A 5,878-nucleotide genomic window follows, 5' to 3' on the forward strand; every position below is an offset into this window, starting at 1 on the left:
GATATGGTTTTGTCGAGTACGAGTGCTTATGTAATTGTTCAGTTGCTATATCAGATTGTATTGAACGACATTGTGTTTCATAACACAGGTTTGTTCAAAGACTTGCATTCTAGTTCTCATTCATAACAATTGACTTGGCACAGGTATGTTCAAAGACTTGCATTCTAGTTCTCATTCATAACCATTGACTTGGCACAGGTATGTTCAAAGACTTGCATTCTAGTTCTCATTCATAACAATTGACTTGGCACAGGTATGTTCAAAGACTTGCATTCTAGTTCTCATTCATAACAATTGACTTGGCACAGGTATGTTCAAAGACTTGCATTCTAGTTCTCATTCATAACAATTGACTTGGCACAGGTATGTTCAAAGACTTGCATTCTAGTTCTCATTCATAACAATTGACTTGGCACAGGTATGTTCAAAGACTTGCATTCTAGTTCTCATTCATAACAATTGACTTGGCACAGGTATGTTCAAAGACTTGCATTCTAGTTCTCATTCATAACAATTGACTTGGCACAGGTATGTTCAAAGACTTGCATTCTAGTTCTCATTCATAACAATTGACTTGGCACAGGTATGTTCAAAGACTTGCATTCTAGTTCTCATTCATAACAATTGACTTGGCACAGGTATGTTCAAAGACTTGCATTCTAGTTCTCATTCAAAATTAAAAAAACATGTATGCATTATATTCAAACAAGCCAAATAACAGTCCTAACTAAGAAACATGCAACAAGCCAAATAATAGTCCTAACTAAGAAACATGCAACAAGCCAAATAATAGTCCTAACTAAGAAACATGCAACAAGCCAAATAATAGTCCTAACTAAGAAACATGCAACAAGCCAAATAATAGTCCTAACTAAGAAACATGCAACAAGCCAAATAATAGTCCTAACTAAGAAACATGCAACAAGCCAAATAATAGTCCTAACTAAGAAACATGCAACAAGCCAAATAATAGTCCTAACTAAGAAACATGCAACAAGCCAAATAATAGTCCTAACTAAGAAACATGCAACAAGCCAAATAATAATCCTAACTAAGAAACATGCAACAAGCCAAATAATAGTCCTAACTAAGAAACATGCAACAAGCCAAATAATAGTCCTAACTAAGAAACATGCAACAAGCCAAATAATAGTCCTAACTAAGAAACATGCAACAATAGTATGTGCGGTTATTGATTATAACCAATCAAAATCGATAATTAAATAACCAATGTATCACCGACATTACGTTTAATCTACCGTTTAAGTAGCAGTGATAGCGAGATAGCTTTGGCTTCGATATGTCGAGTCACAGGGCAGGTGCGTTTTTTGTGTATTATACATTTTCCTTGTTTCGTTGTTTAAAACTATTCCGAATATTAAAGATATGTTAATAAGTTTATTGAAAGAAAATCTGTGAACATGTCTCTGTATGCCTGTTTCAAATGGATAAGCTGAGGAAAACTGTGTTGGATATGGCAATAAAGTGTACAGACATGTCATTATACACATATTACAAGATTTAAATGAAAATTATATAAGGAATGAACTAAATAACACTATTATATACAACACCATTAAGTATAAAACAGCAATACGGCTGCATTGAATAAAAAATAATCAATCCAGTTACTCATAAATTGAATACAAGACTCAATCCATTTACTCTTAAAAACCATATTAGTCTTTAAACATTATCTTAAAATCGGGGGCAGAAGTTGGCAACAAGCTCTGCAGGCAAGAGTGTGTTGATTTCTAGGCTCTGTGAATCACCAGCCATTCTTTCTTAATTATTTTAATAGCAAAACATGTGAGGAAGTAATTGATTTGATTAAATGGCATAGTCGCTGGGTAAGTAAGTAAATATAGTGTAATTAATATTGTGCAATGATTAATTTGTAAGAAAATCGTCAACACGATTAATAACTGTTAATTTGTAATCATCTTCCATCATCTTCGCTATTATATGGAAATATGTCCGAGAACTTTTTAAAATGCCTACATTGTACAGCTATTTTATATGGACATGGTGTACATGGTATTCAGGTTTACATCTTCAGCAGTACGAACCTCGTGCCCTCATGTATATTTTATTCGTATGTTTGTATTGTATGGCGATAGAGTTGTTACCGGTATATGGTACGGAATACCGTAAAATCCAGAGGGAGACAATGCGATAGTACGATGGCGACAATGCGGTAGTACGATGGCGACAATGCGATAGTACGATGACGCCAGTGTGACAATACGATGGCGACAGTGCGATAGTACGATGGCGACAATGCGAAAATATGATGACGACAGTGCGATAACGCGATAGTACGATGGCGACAATGCGATAATACGATGACGACAGTGCGACAATACGATTGCAACAGTGCAATTGTACGATGGCGACAATGTGATAGTTCGATGGCGACAATGCGATAATACGATGACGCCAATGCGACAATAAAATGGTGAAAGTGCGATAGTACGATGGCGACAATGTGATAATACGATGACGAAAGTACGATAACGCGATAGTACGATGGCGACAATGCGATGGCGACAGTACGATATGACTATCGCATTGTCGCCATCGTACTTTCGCCATCGTATTGTCGCACTGTCGCAATCGTACTATCGCGTTGTCACAATCGTACTGTCGCATTATCGCTATCGTACTATCGCATTTGTCGCCATCGTACTATCGCATTGTCGCCCTCCGGATTTTAATGCTTTACCACGATGGCTTTAACGGTATTCCGTAATATGATGAATCCGTAAACGTTATGTACACATGTGCGAGTAAACACGAGATGCTAGACCAGTTGAGACAAAATGTAATAAGTTATGTTGCATTTTATGTTGTTGGGGTTGTTGTAACGTCTGTTTAACTGACAACAGCTTTTTAACAGAGAAATTAAAACATGTGTAAGAAAATACAGTAAAACTTCTTTATCTCGAGGTCGCAACGGGTTAACGAAAATGCTAAAGTTTTCGGAGTTTCTGTTTCGAGAAGTTTGCACAAATCACTAAGAAGTCCGAGACTATTTAAGAAATTGTAAACCCTAGACATAAATTCTAAGGTTTATGTATCATTATGCATTATTTAAAATTATATCGATATCTATTTTCGTCGAGTAAAAATCTCTGTGTTTCATATTTAAAACGTTAAATGTTACTAGATTTACACATGGACTATTTTAACTATCATATTATTCATTTTTGACGGGGAAATTATTAAAACTTAATATGTGTTAATGTGACTTGGTATATTTTCATTATAACCTAGCGTGGTCATAATACAAATCGTTACTACCGTTGTATACTATTGGTGATCAACTTGTTTCAGTTTTGAAACTGGGACATATATTTCAAGTACTTCCTTTTCTTATACAACATAACCAATTACAAGCAAAAAGAAAGTGACTGATGAAATAATCAAGTTGTATGTCAGTAATTATAATGCTCATGAGAATCGGCATTCATATGTGTGGTGATTTGTCGGACTTCAAAATTTAATAAACAATCCTAGTTACCTTTAACCACCGTTTAAATACATCCTTTTCTATGAACAGTGCATTGCAGCTCTCTTAATTGTGTGCAATTTATTGTATTAAAGACTTCCTTTACTGATAACCTTAACACGTGCTATAACGAACAAACGTTTCCGACATCAATGAAATAAAAACACAATCAGAAAAACGCTCACCACGCGCTGTACACGTGTGACGCACATGGCACATCAGGGCGCACTATGCACGACTCTATTCGCCAAGTAAGTCCGAGTCTGTACCAGATTGGGCTGTAATTGACAGCAGGTGTAACCCTGCAAATTGGCAAGGAAAGTCTGGCTCAATAACACATGGTCTTTCACTTTCAACTAAACCAAATCGCCGCGTTTTTCATTACCAGACATGAGTTTTGAATCTATGTTTGTTAGGAATTCAGAGTGAACACAGATGAAAGTGACACGGGAGGAAAAACTTCGCGGATTTGGCGAAAACCATATCTCAACAAACACAACGCATTCAATTTGTCATTTATGTAAATTGCATAATAAGGAATATATTTGAAACGGTTGAATACATAAATAAATACATTTAACATTTTCAATAAAACAGTTTCATTAAATAAAAATGAATACACATAAGCGAAAAGCTGATAATCATGTTCCGTTCCACAACACTAGCATTGCACGTTCACCAAAATTGTATAACACAGTTATGAAGGAAAACAGTCAACGTAGCATAACAACAATCAAAACAAATATACGTTGGCTAAAAGTACTGTTATCAAATAATACAGCATATTCACATAAAAACGTTATTATAACAGAAGTATGCAGTCTTCTGGCAGTCAGTAATAAAATAAACCGAACGCAATAGCATTACTTCCTTGTTCATGATATTGATGCTTTGGAATAAAATTGTTAGGCCTTTGCCGATGCAATATTTAAAATAATGTTATATAATAAGGCTTTTTTAATACATGCCAGACGTCCCGATCTTGGCGGGACAGTCCTGCTTTTGGGGTGTTTGTCCCGGTGTCCCGATGTAACACTATTTGTCCCGACATTCGAACAAAACGATATACGCTCTTTAAGTTCGCACTAAAATTCCCTATTCAAGCTCCGTCTGGCTTTAATTACCATCGCTAATCCCTTTATTGCCCCCTAATAACAAACCATATCTACTAATCGAGTGATCCAGTGTTGTTTTTGACACATTATCAGCGATATATCGGCAAATTATTGATTTTATCGGGCATTCACACCAGGGTATTTTTATGATAAGGGTCGTTAATTGCTAGGGATAGATGCATCGTAGTGCATTTAGCAGATTGCTTTTGTATTTCATGGCCCAAATCAAGTCCAAAGATACTATTATTACGCGGTATTCAGTGTATTATATGTCAAACAAATCGAGCGCTGACCGATACCAGAGACATAAATTTACTTTCGTTTTTGGCTGATTTTCAGAAAATATTTTGTACATTTTGCATCAATCTAAATTTAGAGTTAATGGATGATTGGTTGAAAAAAAAAACAGTGCTCGATGTGCGCACATCCCGTTGAACGTTGCCTTTGTCACAAATGGGTTCATCTGCATAGTGCACATGTTTGTTTACTTCAGGAAAATGGAGAACGTCTGTGTTCATGCAATTCTAAACACATTTATCATCAATATTTGCCAGAAATTATGAGGTTTTGTAAGTAATTAGCTGATTACTGACTTCAGTAAAGGTTGCATGATTGATCGTTTTAGGTGTCCTGCTTTTTGGTAAAATGTCCCGACATTTTTAATGGACTGTCCCGATTTGGACCCGAAAATTTCTGGCATGTATGTCAGACTTTATTATGAAGATCTTTTCCACAGACAAAACAACGGTCCCCTACCAAGTTAATGTGGTCCAAGTAACACTATTATCTCCATAAGTTTGGTTGACATTGCTGGAGTACTTTTACACTATTTTAAAGAAGGCGGCATATATCGGTTGCACTGTTTCAAACGGATACACTGAAGTTGGCAAGAACCAGGTGTAATCAATAATCCCTTTCAGTTACAACGGATGAGGTTTTATACAAAGTTCAATACATGTTCAAAACACTTCACGACACATTCTCCGAACATAGTAAAGAAACATGCCCGACAGAAATAAGACTCATAAGTACACTTATTCTAAAGTAATCATGAAAGACATAAAATAACATAATACAAATACACCTAGCGAAAACAACAATATCTGAACGTATCAGACAATGCATGCCTATCATTCTGATGGCAAACACAAATAATTTATAAAAGTTAACCTTGTTTATGAGAAACAAGCCTTCAAACGTAAAATATATGGTTTATGACAGTATTATTTTCAATCATATAAGAAAATAAATG

The sequence above is a fragment of the Dreissena polymorpha genome, chromosome 3 (genome assembly GCF_020536995.1).
Source record: "Dreissena polymorpha isolate Duluth1 chromosome 3, UMN_Dpol_1.0, whole genome shotgun sequence".
Classification (NCBI taxonomy): domain Eukaryota; kingdom Metazoa; phylum Mollusca; class Bivalvia; order Myida; family Dreissenidae; genus Dreissena; species Dreissena polymorpha.